General features: G+C 29.0%; 1 protein-coding gene across 2 annotated transcripts in view; it reads right to left on the bottom strand.

Moving 5' to 3' along the window:
- Positions 1–22,400, bottom strand: part of LOC107436426 (otoferlin) — a 362,347-nt gene that overhangs the window by 156,934 nt on the left and 183,013 nt on the right. The gene's annotated exons all lie outside the window — the stretch shown is intronic.

Raw genomic sequence — 22,400 nt, 5'->3', positions numbered from 1 at the left:
TTTTCAATATCCAAATAAATTTCTCAATGAATGTTTAATAATGCGAGTCCATTTAATCGTTCTTGATTTTAAGTTGCTCTAAGCCAAGTTTTGAAACGTCGAAGAGTTGAAAAGGAACTTTCTGCTTTTCCTGCAGTAACTGGCAGAATTACTAAAATTCTCAACAACATATTGATTGATGGGTACAAATCGATGTCACAAGCATTAATAATCCTTGAAGGATCGTTGGGTCCTGCTTCCGTTTCACGCTGTCATCTTGCCACCCAAAGACGAATTTCTGTTTCGACAACTTTTACGGGAGCATTTAAGAGATTCTTATGAAGCTCTGCAGTTTCACGAACGGCTCTAAGATCTTCTTTTGGTTTTCCTTTTTTATTGACAATACAACAAGGGAACTTATAATCCGAAGGAGGTGACCAGTGGCGTTCGAGTAAAGAAGCTTTTTTAAAATCATCTAAATCATTGTCATTTATATAAAATCCATACTATACGATTTTAGTTACGAGTTTCGCAAGTTTCTCATCTTCACCTTTATACAATCTTTGGCTAAACCTGTTGAAGAAAGCTCGGCTTGAAATAGTGAAGAACATAATTAGACGGAGGAAAAAAAATCGCTTTTTCCGACCAACCTAGGTATATATGTCCCCTTAAATAATTTTAAAAATATTTAATTTCTTTTGTAAACTATTAAGAAAATTATTATTATTATTTTTTTCTATTTTGGGGGGGGGGGTCATGACCCTATGACCTCCCCGCTGGATCAGCCACTGGTCCTTAGGAATAACGCGAATATTTTTAAAAATTTGACAGATTAATGATTTACAAAAAGCTACGAAGAAGTAATAACTTAGAAACAGTATCGCGAAAGATTTGGTAATAGTGGAAATTTCTTTTGCATAGTCATCGCACCGCAACACAGGAATACTGCAGAGAACAAAGCAAAATCTCTTGCTTTACACTGATAAAATTTTTATTCTAAAATTATGGTAAAATAACTGGCAGCTGTCTGTCCATCTGATAAACCGTAAAGTTTACGGTAAAGAACATTTTTTATGGGTTTAAAACCATATACAAGAGGTATGATTATAAAACAATAAATGCAAAACTATACGGTTTTTTAATCATTTACAACTAGCATTTTTCAAAAACGTAAGAAAAAATAATAATTGTTTTACTAGACATAGAAGCTCGGCTTTTCGCATGGTAATGGGCATTGGAGAGTGTCGGACACTGGAAATTCTTCATGTGTTGAAAGGAGTGAAGGAAATATTGTAGTGTCAACACTAGGACTTGAACTCCTGTTCTGCCAGTTATGAGATTGACAGATGAGCCCGCTTGGCTATTATCTGGACACATTTGCAAAGAACTAAGTAGCTTCATTAGGTCGTTCTAATTGGTGCGATAAAATTCTGATTGCTTAACTGTTTTAGGTGAAAGCATTTAATAAACAATTTTTCTCAAACTTAACACTTTGATTACCATTTTATATATAGGTTATTTGACTGTTTTGATTACATATGATAAAATAACCATTCAATAAATTGTTATTTAACCGTTTTTTCCGCGAAATTTCTAACAATGCATCATGGATCATTTTAAAAAATTAAAAAATGCGGTCATACTTTATAACTTGAAAAACAAAATAAAATATTAAGCACCTTTTTTTTGAGAGATGAAGACAGTTTCTACTTATGTATTCCTTTTAACTTAACAATTTTTGCAGAACTATTAACGATCAGATTGAGGGGTAAAAATACTCCAGTCTTAAATCCAAGAAGTTCAAATTTCCAATAAATATATAGTTGGTATCGGAAGTATGAGTAGAGATTCAAATTTTGACTAACTACCGAGATATAATATAGTCAAAACTAAAGTCAACCCCGTGGTATTAATATTAAATTTTAAGTAACCTGGCTGCAACTAAATCACAGAAAAGGCTTTTAGAATTTAATTTAATAATGTAACTGAAACGTTTCTGTGGTTAGAGAAAGAAAGTAGTTTAAAGAAAAGTAAAGTTAAAAAAATAATTTTGATATTCGATTTGGTCGCGACAGTGCATTGATGAGTTAATTAATACACTTAATTAATACATTTTCAATGTTAATTAATGCATTTTCAATGAATTAAAAAGTTAGCCATTGCATTTGTTATTAAGAAAGGAATAAAAGTATTTATATTCACTTTTTATAAAAAGTGATAAAAATTTAATAATTGATTTAATTTAATCATAACAGGATTAAGAATCATGAAAAAATTTAAATTTATGAACTCTAAAAGGTAGGAACGCTAAAAGGTAGGAAATAAGCAACGCTACAATGGCAACTCATACAGCTTTTTGGTGTTTTTTTATGAATTTTAAATCATAGGAATAGCAGATGACTGCTTGATTCTAACAATAAAGGCAAACATAAAATTTGAATTTGTGGGAGTACTTCGAAAGTTTCACAGCCTGTTGCAGGCTGAACTTGTTTCTTCAAGCTACTGGACTCTATCTATTGCTATCGCCATCTATCGGTTAGTTCCCAGAAGCTTTAATTCTCGATCCACATATGTAATAAGGTAATGGTTTCGGAGTCTTCTTATTTTGATCGATTCAATGTATTTTGATTAGTTCAAATTTTAAAATTGTTGTCTTTTTTGCTGCATTTGTACTAAAGGTCTTCGGGACATAAAATTCGCTTCATAATTTGCATAGAATAAGTTCAAACCCGTAATCTTCTTCTGTTTAGCAATTAAGCTATTTCCCCCCCCCCCCCTAGGTCTGACCTCTTGTGAAACTTTTCAAAACTTTTCTTCACGTTAGAAATATACATCTATTCATTCCTATAAGGGAGCATCTTTTTATTTTGTTTTATATTTTGATATCCTAATGGCCATAATGTATCTTGTAGTATTTCTAAAAAAATAAAGCAACAAGTCCTTTTTAAAAAAACAATTTTGCTTAATTCTCTGGAATAAATCCTTATATCATAAGAAGCGCAATATACCACAAATCATTACTACTACTGCCAATGTCTTCATAAAAACGCAATGAATTTTTCGCCACCTAACAGGAACAACTTCCATCAAATTTATGAAAGCACCATTAATATTATTCGTTAATGATAGCTATCAATTATTTTCGTAATTCAATTTCATGCCATTTGTAAAACATTTCACCACGCAAATAATTGAATTCAATGTACATTCTTTGTTACCTTTGTGTCACAAAAGAAGATAAATAACAAAACTTTATTCATTACAAACGGAATGCATGCCTTTATTCTCTGAAAATAATATATTTTATTCCTTACAAACATTTTAATCAATTTGTAGCATACTATTCTCTGCATTCCAATGGGATTGAATTTGTTTTCATTTGTTGCCAGGTGCGAGATTCAGTTGTTATTCTTTTAATGGGAACGAAGATGCATAATCGGGTTAAGTGGTCTAAGTACAAATTGATTAAAATTCTCATGTTGATTAATATCTCGTTGTGATATTTAGTTCATTTCAATGCTTATTTAAGTTTATTAAAATGAATGGAAATACTTTTATTTCCAACGTGTTCTTATCGAAACTGAATATCCCTATAAATCTCTATTTTTTAAAACCATGGTTTATAAAATTTGAATGCAGTGTTGGGGGAAAACCGTTTTATCACTCATATAATGAAATATAATTAAAGGAAATAATTGTTAAGATCTCTATAGAAAAAGTTTATTCTTTGTATGCCGAATAATATATTATTCGCATATTCGTACAAACTAATTTACAAACATTTAATTGTTAATCAATCATGCATTAAAATCAAAGTGTTATTAGTTGTGCTGTTCACATTATTTAGCGCGTATTTGTATTCATTATAAATATATTCAATAATTTATAAAGATATGTGTTCATTTACTTTCGTAGATAAGTGTAACTATTGTTTACCTCTACATTGTAAAAAATGGATACTCAAATTTCACGAGACTTTCTTCGTTTTTTGACGAAACCATTTCTTAGCATATGTTCCGAGCGAACATTCCGTCAAAATAACGAAATAGCTATTGTCCCTTTTTCGAGAAAGCGAGTTTCGTCAATAGTAACAAAATATTTCGGCATTCTATTTATTTCTCAAAAAAAAAAAAAACTCGTAGTGCCTAATGTACCTAATTTTCCTAATAATCACTTTATCATGGGCACCGGGTCGATTCCACCTTAATAACGCATGGAAAACAAATAGTAGTACAGAGAGATAAATTACATTTATTCCTGAAGCGGGTTTTGAATTCAGGATATTCCTGGTACGAGGCCTACTCTTTGACCAACATAGAAGCAGATCGCCTTGTTTCGTCATTTTAATTTTGATCGTCTAGTCTTCATTCTAGTTTCGTCATTCCAGTTAATAATTTCCTACACTGCCCTTCGATAAGGTTTAGAGTTGCGGAAGCATTTTTGTCATAGATTTGAGATTTCCAGTTTCGTCACAATCACGTGATTACGTGACGAAATAATTCTCAAAATTAAGATAGTATAAGGGTTACTGAATCGTCAAAAGTGAGGGTTTTATTAATGAGAATTGATTTTCCACCTCTTTGCGCCAACTAAACTTTTTTAAAACTCCACATTTTGAATATTTGTACTGTAAAAACAATACAAACTAGTATCCAGTAAAGATCTAAAGTGCCACTCCTCAATTACAAACTCAACTGATTAGCGTTTAACTCTTCAAATGTTTAATTCTTTAAGGGTTTAACTTTTTGATTGACATTCCCGTCAGTTTTTATTTAAAAAAGAAAACACATAAAAACTGTGAAAAAATACAGATTTAAAACACAGGAGTTGTTTCTTACTTGCTAATAAGTTTTTTGAAAGTATTCATTCAAGAATGTAAACTTTAATTTTGATTAATTTATGTCACATAAAAGAAACTTGGAAATAACTGATTGAGAGCTTAAGTTTAGCTGTAAAAAATTTCAGGTGCCTAAAAATATTTTATTCTTTGTTACTTGTTTTTAATTTTTAAGCTTACTTAAACAATAAAAAATAGCTGCTTTATGTTAATCTCTACTGTTCTTTTAGTAATTTATGACTCAAAGCTATTTAAAACAATGATAAAATCAGCCATAAAATAAGACACATCGATTTGCCCTGGTGTTTCCAAAGCGTAAGTCTTGCGAGTTAATTGTTACGCTTTTCTTAACGTGGTTTTCTGAATCTCTGTCGCCAAGGAAAATAAGAAAGACACAGTCTCAGTGCCTTGCCGTCAAAACAAAACTATAATTTTAAACCATATATACCATCTTGCCGTGAAGAAATATCTGGGCTTTAGAGCAGACAAATAACTAAAATATTTTAAAATTTATTAAGCTTTTCTCAAAAGTAGCCAATTTGGCGACATTTTCCCACCTAAATGTAAATTATCAAAATCACTGCCTTATTCTGCTACTTCTACCTGCCTTATTATGAACCCAGATAGTGCAGCATTGGAGTAAATTTTTAAATATTAAAAGCTTAGACCACACAAGCTTTTCATTTTCACAAAACCGTCACTTTTCCCCATTTCCCCATCATTTTCAGAATAAGCATAGAGCTTTGGCTGTAGATGAGCTAGCTAAATTTGACCTAACAGTCATGAGTAACAGTTGCTAACTCTCATCAGTTATGAAAACAGCATATTATACGAAGAGCTAAATTTGACCTAACAGTCATGAGTAACAGTTACTAACTCTCATCAGTTATGAAAACAGCATATAATACGAAGAGCTAAATTTGACCTAACAGTCATGAGTAACAGTTGCTAACTCTCATCAGTTATGAAAGCAGCATATTATACAAAGAGCTAAACTTGACCTAACAGTCATGAGTAACAGTTGCTAACTCTCATCAGTTATGAAAGCACCATATTATACGAAGAGCTAAATTTGACCTAACAGTCATGAGTAACAGTTGCTAACTCTCATCAGGTATGAAAATAGCATATTATACGAAGACTTAAATTTGACCTAACAGTCATGAGTAACAGTTGCTAGCTCTCATCAGTTATGAAAACAGCATATTATACGAACTGAAACAGTATTTCAGAAGCTTTCGAGAAACAGCCTTAATTATTCTCCTTCTTTACCTTTCTAATTAATTTTTAATGTTTCTGAAAGTAATTAAACATATTCTAAGCAATAACCTTACTTAAAACTCAAATCTCATATCCATTAACAATTACCGTTACTAATATTCTTAAATCATATCTATTAAAATTTCGCTCCGTATGTTTAAACGACTACAATCCATTTCAATCTTAGAGAAAAGATTTGAAGCTGTAATTCACGTGAAGGCGTACACTCATTGTAAAACTTAGCATAAATTCACGAAACGAGGCGACAAAGCAAATCTTCTGTAAGAATTTCATTTCAAAAATTATCCATTCCAAACACGAAAATTTTATGTACTTACCCTTGGGGGTGTTGCTTTCAGCGATAAAGTAAGATAATGAGGGAGGTTGTGATGAGGGTTATCTCTTGGGGTTGGCAGATTAGAAATTTTCACTTAGTCAGCAATTTAGTTTATTAGAGTTGTTGAAGAGAAGAGATTTCGGGAAACGTTAGTTAACGGTGCGTTAAAGCAAAGTCCGCTGGGATTTATTTTTTTTGGCTTTGTTACGAAATGACGTTTTTCTTTAGAAACATTTTAAACGTGACAATGATAAAGAGAACGCGATTTGAAATGAGGCTCGAATTAAAAATTATTGTTTGCACTGAATGTTAAAGGGTTTTCATGCTTCGGAAGCTTTGAATTATAACATATGGGAATACTGGTTAGATGAAAAATGATGAGATGCCAGACATGCTTTAAGTTAGTTTTAGAAATTCTTTTGTTTACAGAAAAAAACAACCCTGATTTGAGTGCAAAGATTTATTTTTATACATTAACTGGTTTTAAAAACGGATAAATATTTTATTATTTAATAACAAAATTGTCAAATTTATTCACCTAAATTAAATTATTAAAATCTGAAAATATTTTTTTCATTTATTTATTTTATTGCTTTATTTCAAGCCCAAAAAAGGCTGAAAACGTTTCTATGAAAAGGTAAGACATAAATTTTTGGCAAATGAAGAAATTTGATCAATATAGATTTTTGGTCTATTACATAAATTCATTTAAGGAAATACACTGGGTAACATATATTCATGTATAACCCCATTTCACAATCTTAATAAAAAAAACCAACAACTATTAAAATAGTAAGATAAATAGTGTCAACATAAGCAGACTGTTTTTTTCTAAAATTATAAAGTATAAAAACATTTCATTCAGATTTTTGCTAAAAATATAATAAAATAAAATTATTTTGAAAATTTTTAGGGAAAAAAACCCATTTTATGAATTGGTATGTAACTGACTTATGACTGTGTGTTTACAGCTTTTTTATACTAATTACTATAATAAATTGATAAATTTCAATATGAACAAAATATTTTCTGGGAAAAAAGTACTATGAAAAAGTCACAATACACAAAGAAAAAAAATATTCTGAAATATTGAACTTGTATGGTAATGAAACTTTTGGTAAAAAATATAATTCAGGTTATAAAACTAAAATATATGGAATTCAAACGATTCATTGGGTAATTTTTCCGTTCATGTGGTAATGGTTTACCAGAAATTCTGGTATTCAAAATTATAGTTTCTAATACTCCACATTTAGTAAAAGTACAAAAATGAAAAGAGAATTTAACAGAATAAATAGTTTTTCTGCCATGCTCTAAGTTATCACGATAAAAGAAACTAATTTTTCTTTATTTACTACCAAACATCATGAAAATAAAATCATAATCTTATGGTTAATTTCACCAAAATTCATTACAAAAGAGTACCGGTAAAAATTACCCTGCCTTTTGGTGTCCTCGAAGAGCCAGAAACACGATACATTTTACCATATTCAGGTAATTTTTAACACACTTTTTGTTCTAAGTGTGGAATGTGATTTTAAATTGATGTTTTTATTTCATTATCAAGTGATATTTGAAAATGAAGAAATTAAAAAGAAAGAATTCGTATAAAAAAGCTCAATTTGATGTGAGGAAAGCAGATTGGTATTTGACAGTCAAATAAGCGAAACTTTTATTTGCAAAATATATAATTTGAGTAAAAAAAGTAAAATTTTATGTTATGAATTATTTTAGAAAAATATTTTTTAAATTTTGTAAATCTGGTTAAAGTAATGTAAGCATATTTCTAATAAAAATATGAATATGAAAAATGGTTTTTCAATTAGAAATAACATTAAAAAAATTTAAAATAAAACTAAATTTTGTTGCACATAACGTAATTAATTGAGAAACGCTACCTCATATAAATAATAAAGTAATAGATAAAAAAATAAAGTAAATTTCTTTTTCTTTTTTAATTGATAGAACAAACTCACCTATGTAACTTAGGAGGAAAGATCAATTTAAAAAAAAATTCTTACCATATAATTGCTAAACATAAATCTTGATTCAATAAGAATTTTTTATTTGAATAAAACTATCAAAATAACTCGAAAATGCAACTACGAACCATTATTCACAAATTTCTGTGTAGTTTGTGCATCTTTTCTATTTTTCAAAAGACCATTAGCGATGGTAAAAAGATTAATGGTACTCCTTCCTTGAAATAATTTATTCCTCAGATCGTACGACCCTTTCAGCGATTTACTAAATTTGCGTGTTCACCTTTCATGTTTTGCTTCAGAGATAATTTTTAAGATTTTAGATATCTTCCACTCCATTAATAATTCCTTAAATTTTAGAATTTCATATTTGTTATGGAAATTTGAAAATAATTGTTTTACAAGAGCAATATTAAGACAATAGATTATCAACTAAACTTTAAACAACATTTTTATATAACGCTCCTCAGCGGTACTTACAGAGAAGTTTTTGAACCATTGTGATTATTCGTTTTTCTGCTTAAAAGAATTGCTAGATTATTTTTTTAAAAGAATAATTTCTTGTTTTTTTACCTATTTCTTTTATTTTATATTTCAGGAAAAGAATCTGAATGAAAACTGTAGTGCATTTAATAACATATAAAATTTATTTGCTTAAAGGTTGTAAAAATCTTCATTTTTCAAGCACACAAAAATTAGCACCCATTCTCAAGATTCGGTAGACGGGAAACAAGTTCGTCTACTTATTTATCAAAATTCGCTAGGCGTATTAATTCTGTTTATCGTATTTTCTTCGACTTGCTAGTGGTATTTTTATTAATGATTGAGTAGCATATTAAGAGCTGTTAAAAACTTAACAAAAAAGTATCAAACAAACGAAAAAAAATAAGATAATAATTTTTTTCAGAACCAATATTTACGAGTAAAAGATAGATTTGAAAATATTATAATTGTAACATGCTTTGGTAAATCATATAGATTTTAAACTTCAGTTAAGTTAGGTAGTTATAATTAGTGATAAATAACAAATAATGTGTAATCATAATGCTAGATTTAAATTTTGTTTAAGCATTAAATGAATAATTATTTATGAATGAGAACATTTATATATTTTCCTTTTTTTCAGTATTTATACTAGTATTTTCAACAGGCACTTTGTTTTTTAATCCCCTTTTGTTAATCTTATCATTCAGAAACTTTAAAAAAAATCGGAAATATTTGAATACATGCATAAATCTGTAAGTAAATATTTGTTAAAACACTATTATAAGATTTTTTACATTCAGCAGTTTTTCGTATTGTATAGTAGTTCTGAAATTTGTTAGGTAGCATAAAATGAATTTGTTAAAAATTTGATCAAAGAGTATCGCTGAAACAAAATAAATTAAGTTGATAAATTTTTTTTACTAATATTTACAAGTAAAATATAGTTGATAAAGCTTTGTGGTTCCCATTGATTTTCTTTAGGATTTCATTATATCCAAAAGTATGATAGTTCTTTCCACAGAATATGTCTTACATAAATTCGGTAGTAAAGTTTAGAGTGATAGCTTCGTTGTGGGTCATAATTTTGTGTTTCGTGCATGTTTAAGTAAGATCGTCAAACCTTTGCTTCATCTGAATAAATGCACCGCTCGATGCCATAAATTAGGTTTATGGTCATGTTTGCAAGAACGTGATAACTGTCAAAACATCTCGACAAAATAGTTATTCTATAAAATATTGTTCTCTGAGGTGCTTTTACATCAGTCGAATGTGTATATTAAATCCTTAATTTTTGTACAGTGATTCGAATATGAGAAATAGTCATTAATAGTGATCTTTTTTCATTTGTATACTTGTCTAGTTTAATAAGTAGTTTTATGTGTAAAAAATAAAATTGTTAATGTCATATTTCCTTAAATGCTATCCTTTTTTATGATATTTAATTCTATTTTTGAAGTTACTTTTGGGCTTTTTTTATGCTGTTTTTTGATCGTAATATTTGAATTTTCCGAAATTAATTTTACCAATCATAGAAAGAATAAAGGAAATAAAATGCATCACTCCCTTTATTATTGTTTTGCATTACTAATGAATTTATTCTTCAAAATTCAGATTCCGGTTTCAGCCATTTAGATTCAAATACCTCAATCTCTATTGGATTTAAAAACTTGAAAATTTTCTTCTTATTAAAAAAATATGTAAATTTGGATTAAAATATTTTGTCGAAATATGTTCTCTTCGGCTGAAACGGACTTTTTTTCTTCATTTATTGTACTCCATCTTTGTATCCCAATGCATAATCTCCCCCAAGAAGAATTGCGAGGAATTAGTCTAATTTAGGTAAATAAAAAACCATTGCTATTAAAAGTAAGCATTTAAATATTTAAACGCAAGAACAATTTATGTAATAAAAATATTTTCTTTGGAATTGATAATCTAAAGGTAGTTAAAAAGCTAATTAATAAACACTTCTTTTAATTGCAAGTTTTCAATGGTTGCAAATATAATTCACTAGGCTCAAAATAAAAACAAGACACCTAAATAATTTTTGATCAAGTGATCGAATTATCACGAACTTAGGTATATACTTTTTAATGATTTAAGGGGCTAACTGTAAATGCACATAAAATAACTAAAAGCGCAGACGATATTTTACGTTACGAAATCAGATACAAATCTTTTCTGAAAAAAGAATGTTCTTCTATTCTTTCAAATTTAAGATTCAAGACTTTTTAGACATAGGGGCTCCGTACATTGAAAAATATTTCCACAATAGTTTAATCAGGGGTGTAATCAAAAGTCAGGACACTTTTATGTCATTCTTACTTTGTCTACATATTTTTTCATACCTCTAAAAGTATTCGAGTAATTAAAAAAATTTTGCACGCAGTTATAAAACTCGTTTTGTCTACGATATTCCCAAAATAAAATAATTTATTTAGTATTTTTAGTACTTAATTCTTTTACTGTCAAAAGAGTTTTGAATTGTAATGCAAAATTTTGCCATTTTTTAAAGTATGTATTTTTAAATAACAAATTTTAAACTTTGAAAATATTTGGTTGAATAGTTCTTGAAATAAAAATAACCTTTCTGAATTCTGTGAAATTTTATATCGCAGAAACGACTTAACCGATTTAGGTCAAATGTTCGAGTTTATCATTTAAAACTTTTCATAGTTTGTTTGATTGTAAAAATTCTGTAAATCTTACAATCTGAAAGCTGTTTGGATATTAAAAATTAAATAAGGTATTTTTTCTTAAATTTATCTTTTGAAGAAAATAGAGTGCAAAAGAGTATGATTATCTTATACAGTATATTATATAGTATAGTGTATTAAGAGGTATGATGAAATACGAAGAGTGGAAAAATAATTAATACTGTTCCAAACTTATGGAGGCTAAAAATCAAAGAAAAAAACAAGTTAAATTAAATTTTTGTGACCATATTTTTTCGATACTCCCTAAATTATGCAGGTCAAAAATCTGAGTCAGTTGAATAGCAAGGTATATTTATAAAGGGAAAGTTCATTTTGCTTAATTTGCTCAAAATATTAATTATTTTTAAGGGTTCTATCTTGAGTGATTAAGACTGTTTTTTAATAATTGACGTATTAAAAAGCAGTCTTAATCATTCAAAATAGTAACACTAAAAATATTAATATTTTGAGTCTAAACAATGCAAACAATAATCAAAAAAAAAATTTCCTTTTATTTTATTTCACGCATTTTATATACAATACACGATATTTTATGATTTATTTGTTTTTTGTTGAAAAATAAAACTAGTCACATTAAATATCATATTTGTAGGACATTTAGGAATGCTTAAAGATTTACTCTATATATTTAGAAATAATTAAAAGTATTACTAGCCTAGAAGGTCTATTCCTTTTGAGACACATAACCTTAACGCTTTCCAGTGCAGTGTAGCCTGACCACTAGAAATGTAAAACTAATTGCTTTCAAAATTTTTAGCAACTTAAAAGCTTAAGTATGTCGGTGCAGTTGGAATGTGCTGTTTAAGTTCGTAGTTGCTAATGTCCCGTCTGACTAAAAATTTTAACCGAAATTTGCTATTCCAGAAAGGGTAAAATTCTAATGAGTGCGTTATTTTTCCAATCTTGTCTGATTTGGAGTGTACTTTGTTTGGCAGCAAAAATAATTTAAAGATGTACTAGTTTTAAATTAAAGAGACCTATGAACATGGGAAAGAATGCCTAGTATTCAATAATTTAATATAGTTGAAATTTATATTTACTGTTCCCAATTTCACTCAACCATAATGCTGTTATAAAGTATAGCTTTATGCAGATGGAAAATAGGCTCTAATTTTATCTCCACCGGATTAATGCGTAATATTTTCGTGGTTTTTCTTTTCATGTTGCGCCAACTCTTATATTCAACAACTATCATAGAGAAAGTCAAAATCTCGATTCATGAGTCGATGTAAAATCCTACATTGAGAAACAAAAGTACCGGAATATGGTAAAGTTTTCCATTTGTCCCGTTCCATGGAAACATTCAAATGCTCGGTAATTTTTTACCGAAGTACTTTGTTTATGATTTGGTAAAATTAACAATAAAATATAGGTTTTTAATGCGTGATAAAATTTAGTTAATATGAGGAAATTTGGTAATTTATCATGATACCTTAGAGCATGACATAAAAATCATTTCTTAAGTTTATTTTTTTTTTCACTTTAGTATTCTTTACTAAATAAGAACTATAATTTTAAAAAATAGAATTTCCGGTAAACTGTTAATATATTAAAGGAAAAATTACAAATAGATGGCTTAAATACCGTATATATATATATTTTTCTTTAAACCAGAATTATGGTTTCTTTTGACAGGAATGTCATTACCATACAGTACGGTAATTTTACCAGAATCGTTTCTACATACAGGATAGAACAGTAATTCAATGACAAAAATAATAAATTAATATATTTCAAACTATAATGTGTAAATATATTTAAGGTTTCCTTTTAAATTCTTGAAAATTCATTTTAGTGCATGAAAACCCGCTTATTAAATCAAAAGTTATTAGGCATACTAAAAATATAGCAATAATTGGTCTCGTTTTGTCATCAATAATATGACTATTTCAAAAAATACTATAACCCACCTTTAAAGAAAACTTTTATTAAGTATTAAATAAACTCCTTTTATTAATAAAAAAAACGATACGATATTTTTAATTGAATTTTCTAAAATATTCAATGGATCACAATTATATACTGCCCTTTATACATAGAAAAAAATAACAAAGCATTACAGTAATGCTATTTTGGGAATGTGAACAGGGACAAAAAAAACAAAAAGAAATGCAGTCTCAAATTGTTTCTGACAACTCTGAAAGAAAGAGTAAAGGAAGATAAAAAAAAAAATCAGATTTCCTATAAGTTAATAATCTGAGAATCTTTTCACTGGAAAATTGAGTCAGGGACAATCTTCATTCTGATAAGCTGTTAAATAAAAAGTAAAATGTAAAAATGAAGTTGCCTTTAAGAACTTTTTACTTAAGTGTCATTACAGATTTTTTTTTAATTTAATTTTATCTTCTACAAAGCATTAATTTTTTTTATAGTTGAATTCAGAAACAAAATAATTACAATTCGATAAATAGATTTAGTATAATGATTTTATAAACAAGTTTAAATTGTAAAAGGCATTTTAATGAAGTGCTTAATTAGCAAAGATAGCATATATCATAATAAATTATTCGTTTCTAATTAATATGTGTATGTCAATACTTTTATATGTTCAATACTTTTTTTCGACGCACCATATCGGTTTTTATATTAGCTATTGGTTGTAATTTCAGTTACTAAATTTAAAGTGCTTATACAAATCAAAACAAGATATTACGAATTTTTTTGTTTTCTTGATCTTTAAATCTTCAATACATTTGAAAAAAGGAAATTTTCTATTTATAGTAAATCTGTTCTTTTTTTATTATAAGTAAACAGTTGCAGTTTCAAATGGGTTGATGCGCTTGTTTAGCAAGCCTGGTCTTATTGCGCACTATTGCTCTGTACTCTATCATACATAACCCTTTCATATTATAATATACACAATACAGTAACTAATTTTCAATTTTATTTACTTAAAAGCTTTGAATATTTAAGTGGGCCATGGTAGCCCAGTGGTTACAGCATCTGATTTTGGTGCAAAAGGGCCGAGGTTCAATCCCCAAAACTGCTAAGACTTAATGACGTGCAATATTACTTGCTTGTTAAATTTGAGGACTCGAATGTCATGTGGTCGCTGAGCAGTACCGGGTGCTTGGATCTGAAGAAAATTTCCTTTCCCTTTATACCTGCGTAAAAATTGAGGAAGTGATTTCACGAATGAGTCGTGCTGCCATCTATCCGAGTGTTCTTGAGCTAAGTCTCACTTTCACCCTAGTGGTACTCTCTTGTCAAACTAAAGACACTCTTTCGTGACTCAATTTGCAAGGGCTTTCGAGCTCTGTTTGTCCGTCTCATTAGAAACTATAATGATTTCAGTAAATACCATTTATGAGAAAACGCTCATTGTTGCTGGTGTTGTAATTTACTAAATGGTTGTTTGATTATTATTTATTATTGAATAAATTAAAAATTAAGCATTGCAAAAAACTACTTTAGGGTGAAACTATTAAGAATATATTATCATGTATACACTTTATGTGAACTTTCATTAATTAAATTTGAAATAGAAGAAAAATTAAGAATAATTTATTTCACATTCACTATGAAAAAATATTTCAAGAAATTTCATTATGAAAATAGGTTAATGTGTACAGTAATAATACACTATTCAAAGAAGAAAAAAACACCAAAACTGCTCTGAAAATGTTTTATGAAAACATATTTGACTTAAATGTTTTACTAAGAAATATTTGCCTAAAATATTTTTAATATTTGACTTAAATGTTGTTAATGCTTTAATGTTTATGTTATGTTGAGTTGTTTCTAAAGCTTCTGAATATTATTTTACAAAAAATTATGGTTGTTTCAAATACGTTTTATTTTAACGCTTTCGCATGTTCAAATGAATCTAGAGATTAAGTTTAACAAAACAGATGGAATATCAATACTAGGGGCTAAAGTTTGTAGTTTAATCTTCTCCGCGGTAATAATTATGTAACAATGAAATCAGATAATGCGGAATAATAGCAAGGAATCAAGTTCAAACTTTACCCTTCCCAGTAAAGTGAGATTAGTTCAAATTGAAATTCTATTTCCTCAGCCCCGATTATTACTAAACGGTTCTCTACGTATAAATTATTTCCTAGAATTGAGTAGCGTATAGTAAGTAGACTTAGATCTAATATTATATCATTAGTTGTCAAACATGTTCTTATTAGACATAGTGAAACAAATACATATATTTCTTAAATTATATTATATAGTGTGTTTGCAGGATTATGAATTGATATTAATTGAAAAAAAAAATTTTTTTTTCGTTTTTTTGCTTCGTGAGATTTTTTTAAATGTATCTTGGATATTTTCATGTCGCTGATTTCATAACCAGAATAGGTTTCTTACTCCAAACTACACTTTCTTTAAATGACATTTCAGACTATTTTTTGCCGAAAGGTTTAACTTTAAAAACGTTCTATGTGATATGGGATCGCATAAAAGTTGAGTCAAACTTCTATGGGAGTTGTCGTACATCATCAGGAGCAAAACTGTGTAGGAACCCATGCTCTGAATCATACGCCGCAGGGGCATTTCTCTATTATGGATGGTTTCTGCACGTGATTCTGCGTACGAGTCATAATTGGGAAAGTGCCCCTAGCCGCGTACGGCAACATTTCCGAGAATGGGTTCTTAAACAGTTTCAATCCTGATGATGTATCCTAATTCAACTAGAAGTGTGTTGCAACATTTATGCCACCCACTATCACATGTGATAATTTTAAACTTGCACATTACGACAAAAATAGACAAACATTTGTCATTTAGAAAAGTCTGTAGCTTTAAGAGCAAAACTAATTTCAGATTTGAAATTCCCAAACACGAATTACGCAAGATCCAGTGTTTGTATAAATGCAACAAATTGTTCAACAGCGCAATAAATAATTAACCAGTAATGTTCAATTCATTAACATATTTCACGTTTTGATTAGTTCAGTAGAAAATTATACTTTACTTTGTTTGTGTTATTTTCGAATTGTATCTTAATTCTGTGCTCTTGTCGTGCTAAAAACATCAAATTAAAGGGAAAAAAATTTGATTTCACTCAAATCATATATTAAATAGAAAAATAGTGGAAAAATAAAACATTTTCTAAAAAACTAAACCTTGGGTCTTAAATATGCATATTTAGCAAGTACAGCTGCCCTTTTTAATATTTCGTGACCATATTGGATCGTGTGTACGTTGATAAGAGTCTTTCAAACGCTGCTAATAATAACTGATGAGATAAAACCCGGGTTTCATGGCCTGTAAGGTTGGGCTAATACGTGTCTAATCTATGTTTATCTTCGTTACATAGCTCATGAACGTATTATCCCAAACCTTTAAAACTATTTTGTTTATTGCGTTATTTGTTTTTTTCTTGTATTAGCCTTGTACAACGCTTATTTTTTGAATAAATACATAATTAAATTTTGATTATTAAAGCTTTAAACTTGTGACACTCATTTATACTTTGTCCTTCTAACAGAGTAATTGCAAACTCATAGCTATCAAATGACTTCAATAGGACTTTAATTTTCAGACATCAGACTGATGGGATTTCTGTCACCACAATGATTGAAATTTAAGTTAATTAAACTGTGAAATAATTCTCTGAATCGTTATTTCACTCAGTGATTGAGACGACAGATAATGAGAGAGTTACAGAATCATCTCAAAACCATATTTAATGGTAATGATTCTAACATTTAACTAGAAAGCAATTTAATTATTAACTTTACACACGTTTAATTTCTCCTAAAACCAGAATATTGTTTGCTTAAACAAACTTATTTTCTTTAACTAACGTAATTTTAGTTTTTTTACAAATTTTTTTGCATGCTGCATTACCTATAAAAATTACATTTCAAATTATTTGATAACTTACAAAAAAAATTTTTTTACATTTTTTTTTTACACTTGGGGTTTTGTCCCATTGGCCACAGAACTGTCAGAACTGCTGCTCTCTTCTTGTCACCCAGTGGGCACCTGTGGCGAAGCCACGGTGGTGGAGCAGCGTCGCCCACGTCACACAACCACAAACCCGTTTATAGGGCTGGTCACATTCGCACATTCACACAAAGGAGTAAGGACATAGAACACAGAGAGAGAGAGAGAAACATCCATGAGATCCAGAGAGAGCAGGATTCGAACCCGAGGTCAGAGACCCACAGTCAGACACGCTAACCACTCGGCCACCTGGTCTGCAACTTACAAATATAGGATTCATATATATTCAGTTTTTTTTATAATCTTCAGTTTTTATAATTCAGTTGTTAGATTCAGTTTTAAATCTAATTTTGCTCGAAAAGAGATTTGTGACAAGAGTTAAGAACTTCCACAACTTGATAGATTAAAATTTAATTAAAAATTACAGGTTAACGGTAGCCACTCTATTGAGATTCGTCATTTGGCAGATCATTGAAAATGTGCTTCCTCAAATGTTAAGCCTAATCGAATCAACACATTGAAAACAGATTGTCTGTTCAAATAATTTGGAGAAAGATGAAAACTCCAAGAGGCATTACAAAAATTACAGCATTAATATTTTGGAATGACTTTTGATGCTAATGTGTTAGCAGTTAAAGAAAAAAAGAATATTAAGAAATAGAATATGACATTGAGACTGCATTTAACAACAATAAGTGGACGGTTCTATTTGTTAAGTGGTTTGAGAGCCAAAGATGCTTTTGAGAATATAGACAATATGTATTGCTTATATTAGCATGTCTTTTTGTGGTATTTTAATGGTGTTAGCAGTTAAAGTAAAAAAGAATATATAGACTGCATTGAATAATAATAAGTGGACTATTCTATTTATTAAGTGGTTAGAAAGCCAAAGTTACTTTTGAGGATATAGGCAATATGTAATTCTTATGTTGGCATATCACTTTGTGGTATTTTAATGGACTAGCCAGATGTGAGAAAAGAAACCATTATTTTAACACACAAAAAGTATTTCTCTTATCATTCTATTCCTTTCTAAATTTATTGAATTCAATCTCAACAGTGAATTTAATCCAAACAAAAAAATGAAGTAAAAAAGCTACCAAGCTACTTAAATTTTATACACTAAAAAGTCCAATTCGATTTTGAACATAAGCTTGTGACGTGAAATTTCAACTTCATTTTCAGTTTTTTTTAAACCAATGCTTAATATTGAATGATAAGAAATGGAATCCTGAATCGCTAAGCAATAAAATATCCAATGCTAAAGTCATTTTTGTAGTATTAGATATTTTAAATATGAAGGGTGTGCTTCGTTTCTTGAATCTCCGTGCAAGAAATAGTGAACAACTTGAAGCATGCAGTTTTCAGAAAAAATATGTGTTATAAAATATTCGACAACCTAACATAAGTAACAATTCCCAGAACACATTCTTATGAATAAAAACTACTTTGAAAATATCCGGAAAAGAAAGACAGTTTGAATCGAATATGGCCTTAAGAAATTGCGATGAAGGCAGAAAAGAAACTGTTTCTTCAACAAAACTACGGGCGAAGACCCACAATGCATCGGAAATGAATTCAGGAAGTCACGCAAATCCAAGAATTGGGATAAAAACCTTTCCATGTTCCCTCTGTCGATCAACTGAACGGTATTCAGTAAGTCTTTTATCAGGCTAAATTGAGTTATTCTAACGTTTTGGGTTGAGTTCTCGAATAACGACATAACCAATTTATTCTTTCATTTGCTTTTCTGGGAGCAAAAATAGAAGTTCTATTATGTATTCCGGAATATTCCGCCAGGTGGAAATAATTTTCTTTAGATTGATTGGTCAGACCGTTGTGAATTGTAACTAGTCATTTATTTTAAATCTCATGTTAGGTTTTATTTTCAGAAAAAAGTTTCAACATTATTTGATAGAAATGTCCCAAGCCGAAGAATTTAGGAATATAATCAGTAGGGTAGCCTTATTCTTCAACTTTTAAAACTTTTTTTTATAGTTTATTGCTTACTACCTTATCTTGTTTCAATTAAGAAAATAGATAAATAAATTATTCTTTGTGCAAAATTTTAGGTTAATCGACAACCAGCATCAACTATGAAATATTGGAAAATATGATTTTTTTCAAGACTGATTCATTTCCAGGCCTATAGCATTAGATGGAGGTGTAATAATATTGTAACTTTAGCCCAGAAGGCCATGTTTAGATTTTTTGTTATTTTTTTGTTATCTTACTTTCGGACAGATTTTTATTGTCAGTGACTTTTATTCGTAACTTCTATTACATTTACTGAAACTTTTTTTCTCTGATTTTTTATGTTTTTCTTTTGAAGCATGATTAAGCCACGAATCTCTGACAATTATGGCTAAAGTGACAATGGTAGCAGACGCAGATGTCAAAGAATTAAAGAATTGGAACGAAGAATTGGGGTTTTTTCTTTAACAAATCATTAATCTCTGTCTTGTTTAAATCTCGCAGCAAAAATACTTTAGAGATTTTCTGCCACCAAATATTTCCTCATAATTTGTGCAGATATTTCCGACCACAAAGGTGAAATGGAAGAACTTGGGTAGCAGTTCTGAATGATGCAGAATGTGAGAAAATACAAGAACATTTCTTGAAAACATGAAAATAAAAAAACAATAATAAACAGGAAAAAATAATGTTCAATTTATTTGACTCTATATAAATTGTTAATTCTGGTTCCGTTTCAAAAATTAATGTGTCATTGAAAAAAAAACATTATAATTTAAAGTATTTCAATCAGTGTAATCACTCTGCAACTGTACGATTCAAGTAAAATTTTGCACTGCCTGTTTTTTTATTTAATTCTTGTTTATTTATGTTTTTGGAACAAGATTAAGGGGGGTGGAGAATCAAAATTTTAACTTTTGGAAAATAGTGTACTAATTATACAGTTTAAAGGCACTACTTAACTTCCACTACTATGATGTAAATTTTTCAGAACTAGCTGGATGTTGATCTTTTTATTGCTCAAGCTTTTTTGTAATTTTGTTCTCTAACAACATATTTACATGAATGTGAATAAAAAGATCAAGTGAAATTGATATATTAAGCACTTGGTTCTGAAAACGAAAACATGACAACGTGAATCTGTGCCTTAATTTGTGGGTAATGGCAATCAGATAAAAATATAGTTCAGAAATTGAAATTCAGACAAAAGGCCTTTTACAATAAAAATAATTACAGTAAAACATTGATTATAGTAAAAACTAAATAAGAAATTTTAAAAATGAATTTGTTTTTGTTCTATGACTTCACACTTCTGAAAAGCTCATCCTAAATATGTGTTTTACGTGCCTCAATGAAATCAAACCTAAAGTGTAAATTTTGATTAAATAATAATGCCCTCAAGCGATTCAATCATTTTTTTACTTATTGCATACCATTGACAGGGCTAGAGTACTAATGAAAAATTTAATTAGTATCTTAAATAACGAATTTTGTAAAATATAGAGGCCGATATAAAATCTTTTTGGGAAATTTTCTTCTTAATGACTTTTTTATGCCTTATTCAAAGATTTTCTTTTCTTTTTTTATTTTATTTTGTTTTCTTTTTATTATTTTTACTTATGTTGCAATAAAAATTGCTCGAAAATCGCCCAAACCACGATATTACAGCAGAAAAGCTCTATTCATTAAAAAAAAAAACGTTAAGCACCCTCTTCTTAGTATATGATTGCAATTAGCACGACTTCCTAGATGAGGAAGTAAATACGAAAGAATTTTAAATATTGCTGTCTAGACAAGTGAGGTGATGGTTTTGATTTAAAAAAAACAATAAACTAGAAGAAAAACATCACTTATCAAGATATTCGCAAGATAACATTGTCAAGAGTTTTAATTAGTGCACTTAATTAAGCACTATCAGGCACTGCATTTTTATGACCAATGTCATGATTAACGCGGATAGCATTGAATAAAATGGTTCCACTTAGACATAAAAGCTTTTGCTACTTCTGAACCAATAGTTATATGAACTCATGTTTGGTATCACTTAATAATTCAAGAGGAAAAATTGATTTGAATTCGGAGAAATTTGTGGATTTTGAATTACTTAGCACAATGATTTTTTCTCTATGTTTTTTTTAAACATTTAATAATTTGAATAATTTGATTTAATTTAAAACATAAATTTTACAATGAATCTTGCAAGTGATAAGAAATGTGACATCATATTTTTTTCCTAGCTGAGCACTTTTTTTTAAACATCTGTATTTTAGTTGGCTGTCGTTCAAATGAAAGAAAACAATTACAATTGTATAAGCGCATTCAAGATGGAAAAATTACCTAAATACTATCACTTCTATCCAAAGAAAAGGCAATCGAATGCGGATTATTTCGTCGCATCATGACCAGTTCTCTAAACACAATTTTTTTAAACCTTAGTGCACTGTTAGAAATTCCGGATCAAATTACAGTATAAAGTATTGGCACTGTGGCTGCATTATCCGTAAAATCTGCTTTACGTAAAATCCATTTTGACCGTAAATTATTTTACCAAACATTTTACAGTAATGATGTAATATATATTTAACGAGAGTGATTCCGTGACTTTACGGTAATTATTACAGTGAAAAATAACGGATCATCAGGTTTTTTGTTCCGTTACATGTTCTTGCAAGAATGGATTTTACGGTAAAAAGTACCGGCACCCTGATTGCCGATACTTTTTACCGTGATTTGATCTCGAACTTTTTATAGAATAATGTTACATTCTATTACTCTAATTTTATGAGTTATCTATGTTTTCGCTTTTTATGAAATTGAGGCGTTATCGTTGCCAACCTGATCAATAAAATTCAACCCTTTCTTTAGGGTTAAGTGGCACTAATCACATGCATACGTAGAATATTAGGGAATACTTTCAGATTAATAAT

Source organism: Parasteatoda tepidariorum, chromosome 2 (genome assembly GCF_982258835.1).
Source record: "Parasteatoda tepidariorum strain Cologne lab strain chromosome 2, Ptep-v5.0, whole genome shotgun sequence".
NCBI classification, from domain to species: domain Eukaryota; kingdom Metazoa; phylum Arthropoda; class Arachnida; order Araneae; family Theridiidae; genus Parasteatoda; species Parasteatoda tepidariorum.
This window is presented reverse-complemented; position numbering and strand designations above follow the sequence as displayed.